Source organism: Maylandia zebra, linkage group LG17 (assembly GCF_041146795.1).
Source record: "Maylandia zebra isolate NMK-2024a linkage group LG17, Mzebra_GT3a, whole genome shotgun sequence".
NCBI classification, from domain to species: domain Eukaryota; kingdom Metazoa; phylum Chordata; class Actinopteri; order Cichliformes; family Cichlidae; genus Maylandia; species Maylandia zebra.
Window position 1 is genome coordinate 30,456,313 of NC_135183.1, and position 12,764 is coordinate 30,469,076.

Genomic DNA, 12,764 nt, shown 5'->3' on the forward strand with positions numbered 1-12,764 from the left:
CGTCGTTTCTGGGTCCAGTCTAGTCCAGAGACTGTGAGAAGCTGCTTATAGTGGAGAGAGCAGAGCAGAGTACCCACCACAACTCTCCCTCAGCTGTAGTATCTATAGCCAGACTACGGACAGACCAGGTCATCCGGAGCAGGTGAGTACTACAATTCTCATTTGTTTCTGTTAATTCTTATTGTTGTTGTTCTGTCTTGTTTAGAGCTGTTTTATTTCTTGTCGGACTTTCCTGGCGTAACGTTAGCGCCACCCTGAATGTAACCTGCCAGCTAGCAGCTTTGCTATTCAGCTAATTCTGGGCTGTCAAAACAACGGCATAGTCTGCTAGCCAGCTAGAAAGCACAGCTTTGCTTTCTTTTTCCAAGTCATTTTTATTCTTGTGAGAGCATATTTGGCATATTTGGAGGTAGATAGGTGGCTCTGGGAGGCTGTCAAAAGAAAAAGAAGCTTTCTTAAAGAGTTATCTGGGTTCTTTCGGAGGTGTCAGCTCTTGTTAGCGGACTAGCCAGCCCGCTAGCTCGGTGTAAACAAACCATCATCGCTGCCTGTCGCTGAGCAGCAGTCTGCTTCTTATTACAGCTCGTGTCAAACGTAAGAAATATTTTTTCGTCAACGTAATGTTATACAAATAAAAACGCCCCTTGGTGTATGTCTTGTAGTAAAAGTAAACGAATTGTCGCTGTCAACAAAAACGTAGTGCAGCTAGAGTTTTAGGTTTCTTTGTCTTGCTTGCTCCCGTGTTGTGTTGACTCCGGGTACTGTGAGTTTACTCTGAGTGGCTCTTCAGTGTATTCGAAGCTTGTCATCTAAAATAAAAGAAGCGGGAAGCTGCTGTTTAGGCTGATTCATTTAATCACTTGACAGTCTTTTGTAGAGTCAGTTTTGTTCATCTTAAATGCATACTGTGCTTTCCACCTTCTTCCTTTGTTAGTCATTGATGACTTGTTAAATCTGATAAACTGCCTGGAAATGGCATCATATTTTTTTTTCTGATTCTTTAGCTCAAAACATTCATGTTATTTCATGAACAAATTGTGTTCCTATTTTTTTTTAAATTTTTTTTTTAAAAAAGGTGTAAGCTGAGCTCCTGTTAACAATCCTAAAAGAGGTGATTTTGTGTAAGTCAGTGTGACCTGTAACTTTTTTTTTTTCAGAAAGCTATAGTCATTTCTTTCATGTGTGAGGAATAGTTGATTCATCTTATCTGCTAACATTCATTAAAAATACTTAACTTTATGGAAATATGATTGTTACATTATGACACTCATCACCAGGAGACAACACTGAAGGCCGGTTCAAAATGGTCACTGTACTTCCTCAGCTAAATTTTCTGTACATTTACAACTGTAAGTAAATTATGATATTTGATAATAATAGTCTTGAATGCCTACAAGTTATTGTAGTAACAACCAAGCCTGTGTTAATTATTGGGTTAATATTAGTTAAGAGCATTTGCACCAATCAGAGATGAGGTAAATGCTGATTTTGGAGCACATTGGCCCATGATGCCTTATGTATACCTCTTTGGAACTAAAAAAGCCCATCATCAGCTTGTGAGATTGTTTTTAAAGAATGATCTCACTTAAAACTTCCAAAAAAAAGTTGAGCATACCAGTACCCCGTGTTAACGTTTGTTGCCCACTCAATCCATCAGTCCTGGTGCTGACCCTGATTAGCAAACTGTAAGTCAGGAGATCTCAATCTCAATAAAACCTGTGGGAGATCTTGGACTTTGCATCTTGTACAACACACTCTATAGAAGAATATCTTCTGGACATCCCTTTAGAAGTTGTCTGGAAACTTGTAGAAATAGCACAAAGACACTTTTTTTTTTTTTTTTTTTCCGCTGAACACCCTATGAGGGCACTTAGTTGTGTTCTTTCACTAATTTCCCACCCTTGTGTATGTACTCTTTGGATTGTTATGCTACCTAATATTTCCTTTTAGCTGAATATTATATGAATGCCCATCCCATTTCAGTATTTTAACAGTTCGGTTTGCCACAAAACATGAAGTCATCTCATACATTTTTTATTGGCTGGGGTAGCTTATAACACATTTGTCCTGAATCCAAACTTTATATGCACAGAAACACTTCCAGCTCTGCCCTAAATTGAGATTAGCTTATGGATATTTCATGGAGCATCTTTTTTTTTTAAATTGGATATTTTATGCATTTCTTTATGTTTGAATTTCTTTTATTCTTGTCTTTCCAGTAGGGCCCTGCCCTTACTTTGCTCTGTCATTATTTCCAAGTTCAAGTTTAGCTTTTGTTGACCTTAACAGCACCAGAAAGAACCTTAAAACCGTTGCCTGTAAACAGAATTACATACACCCACACTACCTACTTCAATTCTCAAGTACCTGTATGTGTCTTCTATTTGAAAATCCACACAAGGATGCAAAGCAGATGCATGCATTGGGTTTTACATAAAGTCCATGGCCTGTAGAAAAGTCAAGTTGTGCATAGAGCAGGGTTCTCACAGGACCACGCCATAAGTTTTTGTAGTAATTTCTTGTTGGAGGATATTGATTTGTTGTTATAGAAAAACTGAATCTGTTGCGTAGGTTATGTTTGTACCACACCAGCTAGACATGGTTATTGAGCAATACGTCATATTTCTCCAGGAAGTTCAACTCTCTGGAGAACTTAATGTATAATGAAGTCAGCCTTTGACAGCGTGCCAGGCAGGAGAGCAGCTAAACATAGCTTCTAAGAATAGTAGAGATCTGTCATTGCTAAGTTGATTGATCATAACACAGAGTAGCTGATCTCTCTTTCTCTTATATTTCCCTTCTCTTTAGTCCTTTTTTTCTTTTTCATGCACAACAGGGGTGTGTGTGTGTTTGTCTCTGTTTGTGTTGTTGTGTGCCAAACAAAACAAAAAAACTCAGGCCTTTGTTTAAAATGGTTTGTTCAAATGCTGTTGCCTAAATAGGCCTGGAGAGACACACAATACTCCCAGCTTGTACTCTAAACAGTGTAAACTATGTTAAAATGTGTCTGCATGTGTGTGAGTTTGTACTTTGAAGACTAGCAGATGAGTCACTAGATTTGCAGTAAAACTAATTTCAGTCGTAAAGTTCAATTGTGTATAACCAAAACAATTAATTGATTAGTAGATCAACAGAAAGTAAATTAGCAAAGAATCAGTTGATTAGCAGTGCTAAAAGTGTACTCCTTCTAGTCTCTCATATCTGTATTTGTGGTATTGTCTGTGAGTCACAAAACCCCCCAAAAAACAAGTTTTTCTGACATTTCATTGGATAACATGGCAAGTGGTCTGAAAGAAATCAGCAGTGGTAATTTTAACTGTTTAACTATTATTTTTAAAACCTTTAGTTATCTTCATGCACATGCCTTGTGTAAAGAACACGTGTTGCAGAATCTGAAAAAGATTTTTAATTACAAAAAAACATAACCTGAGCTAATCAGTCAACTTTATTGCTTGACTCCCCATTAAAATATCTTACTGTAATCCTTAGAAAACAAAAAGTAAACTTGTGTTTTATCCAGTCTGCTCCACATGACACAGAATAACAAGTTTGTGTTTAGTGGCTTTAGGTTCCCTCTTTCATTTTCAGGTCTCATTTCTGTTCATTTGACCTACTTTTAGATTACCACCTAGTGTCTGAAAACATTTGGTTGTGCTGTTTCTCCAGCAGAGCCAGCAGCACAGTGACCTTGATGTGGTCACGTGGTTGATGGGTTATGGGCTTTTTTCTTTGGTTCCAGTTAGAGACTAAAAGCTTCATCTTCTAATATTTTCCCTCCACTAGTAATTTGCTCAGGATGTGGTCTCAGTATTGTTTACTTCGGGCCTTGAGATGTTTATGTAATTTCAAGGACAGTTTGTTAAGTGATTTTTCTGTATCATGTTCGATATTTTAGCCTTCATCACCAGTCTGCGACTCAAAGTAACAGGCAGAACCATGTGGCTGTTTCATGTTATTTTCTCCATCTGGAGCACGTGCTCCAAACCCTTTCAGCGTATTGAATTACTTCCACACAAATCACAGGTGATGAGCTCTTCAGCTATAGAGAAGATTTCCCCTTTAGACTGCATCATTTGAAGGATATTAAGAGTATTACAATAAAACCAGCATGGCGTCTGGTGCCTGGACCCACCAGTTTATAGCACAACTCTGTGTTTACTGGTCTGACCACAGGGTTCTCCTTTGGTAATCAGGTCAATGCATTATTGGTTAGTGAAAATGTTTTTGTACATGCTGTCCTCAGTAAATGTCATTTTACAATATCTTTAATATATAATATCTTTTTGGGGGGAGGTCACTATTTGAGCAAAAACTGTGGCGCGGCATATTCACCTACAACCATGTCTGTCAAGCATGGGGGGGAACTGTACTGTGTGTGTGCTGCAAAGCTGAGAACAAAAGTGTGTGTGTGTGTGTGTGTGTGTAGATTACATCACACTGGTTGCCTTTGTTTAGCTTTCCATCATAAGACTCCAGCATCAGAAAGTCACTGTTTCATCAGGACTTATCAGGTCACCAGTAGAGACACGCTCAGCAACTGTTTTAGAACAAAAGCTCTAAAACTGGGATTGTGTTTGATGTAGAAAAACATGCTAAACTGGCTGTCAAGTAGTCTGACGTGTGCTAATTTACTCCAGAAGCTGACCCCACCCGTGTGAAGCTGCAAGTAGGTAAAAGCAAACACTTATTCACTCTATCCAATCTCTTAACTTTAGGTGTGTGGATAAAGAGTGTAGGAGGGTGTGTATAGGTTTGTTAAATTTAAAGGATGTCTCAGGGGAGCCATATAGTCCCCGAGAACAGTAAAGGCAGCCATGTGGTCTCTAAACATCAGGTTTAAATCACTACGAGGCAGCTACACATACAAAGAGTGGCTTGTTCGATGCGTGTAGGAACATGCACATGTTATAAAGCACAATTAGGTAAATGCAGTTTTGAGGACAGCGTAAAACTGCGTAGGACCTTACCTAAGTTTAACTTTCTCAAACATAGCTGATAAATGCACACGAATAATTGCTTTGTAGGAACAGAACCAAAGGTGCACAGAAAGCAAAAAATAGATGTAAGGTATTGACGTCAAAACCATTTTTCTCAGTGTCTGCATAAACAAGGTCAGGGGCTTAAGATATTGACAGTTTAATGAGACAAGAGTCTTCACCAACAATGGAAAATTCCTGCACTAATTAAAATACTCCCACATAAACCTAACTGCATTCACTGTTATCTCACAATTCCCTGCCTTTCCGAGGCAAAGATTTTTTTGTTTTTGTTTGTTTTGACTGGTACTAATATATGCATAGTGAAAGGAGATAGCCAAAATCTGACAAAACATGACAGCAGGTCTGTAGTAAATTTTATGACGTTGTTGAAATGTCACTGAACAAAGTGTGTTGTTGCGCAGTTTTTATCTTATGCAACAAGTTTGTGGCTCTTAAATTTATGTCAATTTAAAAAGAGCTTACACATATCAGAGGCCAGTGTCTGTTTTAATCTCCATTTAAATCAGTTGGTTTTTTGTTTTTTGTTTATAAAAAAAGCTGACATAGAAGATCTAAATGGCGGTATTAAATAACAGTCCTTATGTAAACATACTGCGACCTACTTTCTGTTCATTGGCTATTTTTACATTAAGAAAGTCTGCTAATGTACTTTGATATAGACTTAGCAAGTTTAGATGCTCAATAAGTGGACTTATTTGTTTCACCTTTATTTTGTGTTAAAACTTCTATATTATGTGTATATTTACAAGAAGGGAGAAAATTCAGATCTGTGTAAACCTGTTCTGCTTGACATAAGACAGACAAACTTGTGCAACCTGTTTGGTCATGAAAAAATTGATTGTCATGCCCAGGCTGGATATTAAGCAACATTGGGTAGATTATTTTACTTCAATGATCCCTGCTTTGGGCCTGTGTCATGCTAAATGTGTGTTATTGCTTTGGTTAAAAAATGCGTTATGTTGATTAAGTAGCAGTCCAGAAGGTGACTAAAAAGTGACTCGAGCAGCTTGACTTTTGTTCCTTTAGAATGTACTTCCTTCTGACAACATTAACAACTTAACAGTCAGTACCTGTAGAGATAAAGCAGGGACGCAGTTATTAAAGTTTTCCGGTTGCAATACAACACCATTAAACTAGGTTTGAGTGTCTTCTTTTACAGAACACTCTGAGAATCAGACTTCAGACATTATCCCATCTCAACTTAGAAGGAAAAAGAATAGTAAATAGGAAAAACAGTGCAAAAATATGTTCGACATAGGCTTGACTTAAAGATTGCCAAGTTAAAAAATATATATATATTTACCACAATTATTTGCTCTAGTTTTTGCAAGCCATTGTATTGCTGTCCCTCCCAGTCAAGCTGGTTCCTCCTTTTCCTCTCAGTTTCACTGTGAGTCACACACAAGAGACACACACAAGTAAAATAATATTAATCGATTTGATGAAAACACCTTATGTTACAGTAGGTGCAATAAAAGATTCACAACAGCTGCTGTACCACGGTGACAAAAGCTACGTTCACACTGCAGGTGAAAGCGCATCAAATCTGACTTTTTTGACCCTATGCGACCCAATCCGATCATGGTCTGACAGTGTGACTGGCACAAATCCGATATTTTCAAATCCGATCTGGGTCACTTTCGTATGATGTTTTAGAAAGCGACTGCTGTTTGAATGGTCATGTCGCATTAAATCCGTCTTTTACATCACTGACACAAGACAGACGCCAATTATCAGCGCCGGAGAAGCGCCTGAGAATGCATCGCGAACGCTTCCTGGCCATCCAGCGTAGATGTTAGTGAAACTTTTGGGAAGACAGCATTGGAGAAACGTGAACATTTTATTTGTACTGTATAATCTGCAGATTCTGACAGAAATCTGCAACTATTCTTTGAAGCACTGCTCCTCTCTAAAAAAGCAATAAGGATAATTATTAGGCCATATGTAAATAACAAAATAACTTTATAACTTAAAGCAAAATTGGGAAACGTAAAGTCCGAAACAAGTCTTTATATTATACCCATTGTTTGGTCTGGGTCTAAACAGAGCGCGTTGTGTGTGACGTCTTTTTTTGTGCATACAGGCCGCTTTGAGGGTTCACACTAGAGCGTGTTTGCTGTTACATTTTATTTGTAGTGTGAACAAGCAGACAAAAAAAATCAGATTTGATCAAAAAATCAGAATTGAGCATTAAGACCTGCAGTGTGAACGTAGCCTAAGTGAAGGAGGCCAATGGAGGATGCGTCATGCATTAGAGCTCTTCAGTCATGTCAACTGGTAGAAAAACCTTTAGACTGCTTACCTTTTGCTGCTATTATCCTCCGTCCTACAGTATGTTACCCACTGACACCCAATCCAGGCAGTGGTTAGATATTGGTTTATCATGATTTTTAGATTTTAGTTGGTTACATTTATTTTTATTTATTTTTATTTTTTTATTTTTTACAGCATCTTAAGTGAATATGTATTATCTCCCCCAAAATTTGCAAGGTAAAGCACTACTAAGTACCAGTAACACAAGAGTACCGCAGACACACAAATGTTGAATCTGTAAATTATTTTAATAATAACAGAACCAATAATAATATATAAACTCATAATCAGTCAATACAAGAGAACATTTTTGCACCAAAGGGGGAGCAGGAAAAAAGACATCTTTTCCTGGTCTCTCTCTGGAATTTGAAACGGTTATCCGTCTCTATGTTTGAACACAGTTTTTTTTTTTTTTTGTTTTATTTCTGCAGCAGGAAGAGCAACACTACTTGTACTATGCTGACCTTTGTCCTACATTTGCTTTTCACTAAATCAAAGTAAAGCAAACTCTGTTTAATTTGCACTAGTCTATGACCTACAACTGTGTGTCATTACACAAACACCCACACACTGATGCAGTCCACAGGCATAGTTGCCTGTCTGCCAAGCAGATGATGCTGCAAAGGATGAGTTTAATGAGTCATACTTTCTGCCCTTCACTCACATTTATTTCTTGCATCTCTCTATTCTCTCTGTCTGCTTTATTTTGCAGAAGTGAGGTTTTCACCTGCTTCTGTCCACTGCTTTCACCTATAATGAAGGTCCTCACATTTTTTTCCCCTCGGCTATCTGGAGAGACATTAAGGCACCCACCACACCTATGTCCTCTATTACAGGTCATTTGTACATATTGCTTGGCAATAAAATGATAACGGTCATTATTGTGAAACTATCTTTCCGTGATGGAAATATAAGACATGGTTAATATAACCTCAGTAGAACTATTTGGATTCATGTGTTTAAATGAAATTTAACAGCACAGCTCCAAATAGGAGTAAAAAACAGAAATTTTAAGCATGAGCCATTTGATCTGTTTTGTATCTATTTATCATGATGAGATATTATTTTTATAATATTTTCCAGCTTTATTTTTACATATGATAATTGTGGCAGCTGTGATTTAGAGCAAAAATGGTCACAGCCATCATGAGCGATCGTCCTGTCGACCTAAAATCGTTGTCAGTGCACGTTTTAAGAAGCAGAAATGGGTAATTCTGCTTTTTGGCTTTTTCCCCCGCTATACTTCCACTTTCTGCAGCTGCCAGATGTTCACCACTCCTAGTTTTCCTTCAGGAGGAATAAAGAAATCGAGAGCAAATCAATCCGCATTGATGTTTCCGCTCAGCCTTCAGTTGTTCTTATTGTCTTTCTTTCCTCGGTGGCTTTCTTTCCCCACTTTTATCCGAGTTTGCTGTTAGTGTCCTGGATTGATTTCTTGGGTTTTTGAAGCCTCTTCTATACTCCTGACGGACTACTGCTTGTGGCTTCATACCCCTGACACACACGTCTTATCAGTCTTTATATTTATTGCCAAAAATATCCAGCTATTGTTCTAAAATATTATCTATAAGATGGAGAAGAGTAAATATGTGTTTGTCGTCCATGTGCCTTTGATTTTGAGGGTTTAGTGAGCGAATGCAATGACTTGGAAAACTGCACAATGTGAAGCAAGAGATACTGATTTGGAGGGCACAGTGAACTCTGTGTGACAATCTGAACACTTTACTTCTGGATAAAAGCAAACCAACCAGCCTTCTGTCTGCTGTTTTGTAAAGTGATTTTAAATTGGTGCCTTTGGATTTAGTACATCAGACAGAACATGCAGCGGGAGGCGGTGCAGATAAGATGTGCTCGGTGATGATATACTAAAAATAAACACTCTTAAGCAGTAAGTCAGAGCTGTGGAGGTTTTTTTTTTTGTTTTTTTTTGTTTTTTTTTCCATCTTCGATGTAGTGGTTTTAACAAAAATATGTGCACCTCGTCCTTTCACCGCAACTTGTTTTCTTTCATTTTCAAGGCTGGTAAGCACTTTTAAACTTGTTTTCATTCTTTCAAACTGAAGACCGGAGCTGAGTGACATCAGTAATGTAATCTTTAAACATGCGTGCTCATACCATGCTATCACAGCCTGCATGAAGTGGATACATGCACTCATTGTACTGTGGATATTGACCTTTGAGTCGGATCAATAGCATCAATGTTAAAAGCTCAATAGTGTCCATCATTAAAGTAATGTGTAATAATGTGACCTCAAGGTTGTTGTGATATCAATACATTTTTAGTGATTTTTTTTTTTTAAACTGATATTAAGGTTTAGTGAGGTGGGGGTTTTTTGTTTGTTTGTTTTTCTTTCCATATATGGTGCAAAATACTGTGCAACTTCCTAAAATGAAAACTAAACAGTCCCCCAGAAAATTTCAATAAAGGTTAAGCTCGTGCACATGAAAGGAGGTGCACCCAATATTTCAAAATATGGATTGCTTTCTATTTTAAAATATTGCTGACAGCATGCATTCTGGATTGCTTGCGCTGTTGTATTTTTTTTCAATTCTTTTTAGGACATAGTTGAAAAGCACTAGAGGAGTTTATTTTCAGTAAAGGGAAGCATTACTCAGGGGCTCTCCAGGAGAGATTTTGAGTGGGAGCGTCAGTTAATTCCAGTTAGTTCCAGCGGGTCATCCACCTGGCTCCTTTTTGTCCAGCCCTCTGTCTCTCCCCGAGTACCACTCAGGGTTAGGTAAATGGCATTTAGTGAGTGGCTATAATTAGCAGAAGAACAGAGCAGATGGTAAAGTTGTCTGTGTTATTGGTTTGTTTCATAGGTGATGAGTGTGGAAAATTATTGGACGTCACAGCAGGACGTTAATAGGGAACAATAAGCGTGTACATGACATTCACAAGCCTTTTATGAGCCAAGAAAATTGTGATCATAGATTTACCCAGCATGAAGCATCTTGATGGTGAGTCATTTCACATCCTGTCGACAGACATTGTGTGTCAGCTGGTCTCTCAGAAATGAAACCTCTTTGGGCTTTGGCTCAGACCCTGGGAAGCCCCATTTGGTTTGGTGTCTAAAAATGATAATTTTTTTTCTCTCTTTTTATCTCATGTTCCCTGATAGCGTGCCTTTTTATCTCAGTATGGGGTCAGAACTGTGGCGCTTGTGTCTTTCCCTTTAAGTAGTGCCAATCATTGTGTTTTGACTTTGACTTCCCAGGCAGCTGGACACAGACAAGTGAAAAGACTCAACTTTGTAAAGCTTTTTAGTGAGTCTGTTCTCAAACCTGCAAATTTATTGTTTTGCTTTACAGAGTTGAAGCTTTCTGTTGTTTCTTCTTCTTCTTCTTCTTCTTCCTCCTTCCTCTTATTTTTCTTATTGGTTTTTATTTCATTTTATGATTTTTTTTATTTTTTAATTTTTTAATTTTTTCCAGTTCAGTTTCAGTTAGTTTCTGGAGTGGGTTTGCACATCTCAGTTTTGTTTCTATTAGCTCATCTGGCTGAAGGACCGATGAGCTCATGCCGTGGCCAGACGTCCATCGTCTGTCTGTCCACAGGTCATAAGAATCTCTACTCCTCCCAGAGTATTTGTCCAATTTCAGTGGAACTTGGACACAATGATCACCTAATGGGAATGTGGGACTTCACCCAAACTGTGGTCAAGGTCAAGTTCATATTTATCATTCTCGGTGATTTTAATTCACATTAGTTTGTGCAATATAGCCAGTCAGCTTGTTTCTGACCTGACATATATCGTGACACATGTTTTATAATGTTTACTTCGAGTTGTTTTAATAGCATGTGTGGTGTTTGTCAGGGGTAATTTACTAGTTGTTTAAGTTATTTGACTAACCAGGGGAAAGATTAAAGACTTTCTGAGCATAAATCACAATATATTTGACTTACAATCATGTAAACATCCCAGTCTCAAAAAACAAACGCACCAAAACTTCCTCATAATTATTGTATTTGATCAGCATAAGGCTAAAGACCTTTCCTTCCTATTTTCTATTTTGTTACACTGTAATGCTTTTTCACATCTATTTTTTGGTGTTATTTACATGTATAACTTTGTGGTTATTCTCATAATATTGTTGTTTTTGTCACAACCACACAGAACAAAACTTGTCTGCGACTTGAATCATCTGGAGAGCTGTTTGCGCCTGTGTAGCAATCAGACCACAAGACTATTGTCCTGGGAATCCACTATTATAGCTGCCAAAATACCCTTCAAGAATACTTTATTCCCCTTTTTTTCTAGTTAATAGGGACCCTCCATGAAATCTAACTTTTCATCATGACAGAAAATAACAGCGCAACTAGAGTGGGAAAGAGTGTAATTTTCGTAAATGGTCGATTGGGGAGAAGCTGAAAGGAAAGGGGGAGAGATTGATTGGACAGTCTTTAGATGTAGAAGTGCTTCGATTTGGGAACTTGCCCACTGGCCAGTCATCTCAGTTCAGCTAAAATAGTCGCCATCATCTTCTCTGCGTATAATAGAGCGTGCTGGTCAATGTCACAGGGTTTGACGCTCAGCATTTTTCCTGCGGCTCTAAGGATTTTCTTTGTTCTTAGCTTTGGATAGTTTTTTCCTTTCTTGTTTACTTTCTTTTTACCCTTCGCCGCCACACTTATGGGAGTATGTAACAATTGCTTTACATACATACTTGCATCACCCTAATACAAATGGTACGTTAAGTGGTTCGTGTTTGTACGCACATGCTTTGTGTTCCTCTTTTACCCTTGAGTGTACAGAATCCCCTAATGCTTGTTTGGTAGCACAGAGAGATGGTTTAAATGAAGTGGTCCAATGCTCGAGGGCGTACTCACATCAACTTGGCCTCTCGGGAGCAAATGTGTGTGTGCTGGAGAGGCACAGTGAATAAACAGTATGCCGATATGTGTGTGTAGGTGTATTTCTCATTATGTACAGAGCATTAAAGCTTCAGTGAATGTTTAAAAACATGCTGCAGACAGTATAAACATACAAATATGAGCATGCTGTACTGCTGTTGATATTGTGAGGCTACCTTATGAATTTTGTTCATTAGCTACATTATGAATGTCTCTTTGCATTGCGATTGAATTGTTCAACCATGCTGCCCACACTGTTTATCTAACTTAAACAACGTGATATATTTGCCTGTAAAATCCAACGAAGAACTGTTCTGAGAAATAGTGACGTATTTTGTGAACGATAAAGGAAATTGATTGTAAGTTCTGAACCTCCGTGTCTTTTTCCTGTGTGTGTGAAACACTTGTCTCTGTCCTTGACACTTCTTGTCACTAAGCAACTCAACATGACAGCAATTTGGCAGCGCCTAGCTGGCTTTGAGTGTTTGTAGGTGCAGTAGTTTAAGGCCTCGATGCCATGAGCAACTTTTTTTGAAGTGACAGAGAATGCAGTAATCAATGGTAGCTGTTTGGCTGTGGTGATATTTCTGCAGGAC

At 38.1% G+C, this 12,764-nt stretch overlaps 1 protein-coding gene across 1 annotated transcript in view; it reads left to right on the forward strand.

The window, feature by feature from the left end:
* adipor2 (adiponectin receptor 2) overlaps positions 1-12,764 on the forward strand; it is a 28,064-nt gene continuing 15,300 nt past the window's right edge. Inside the window, exon 1 of the mRNA XM_004548193.6 lies at positions 1-142. The gene's annotated coding sequence lies outside the window, so the exon portion shown is untranslated. The remainder of the gene's footprint in view (positions 143-12,764) is intronic.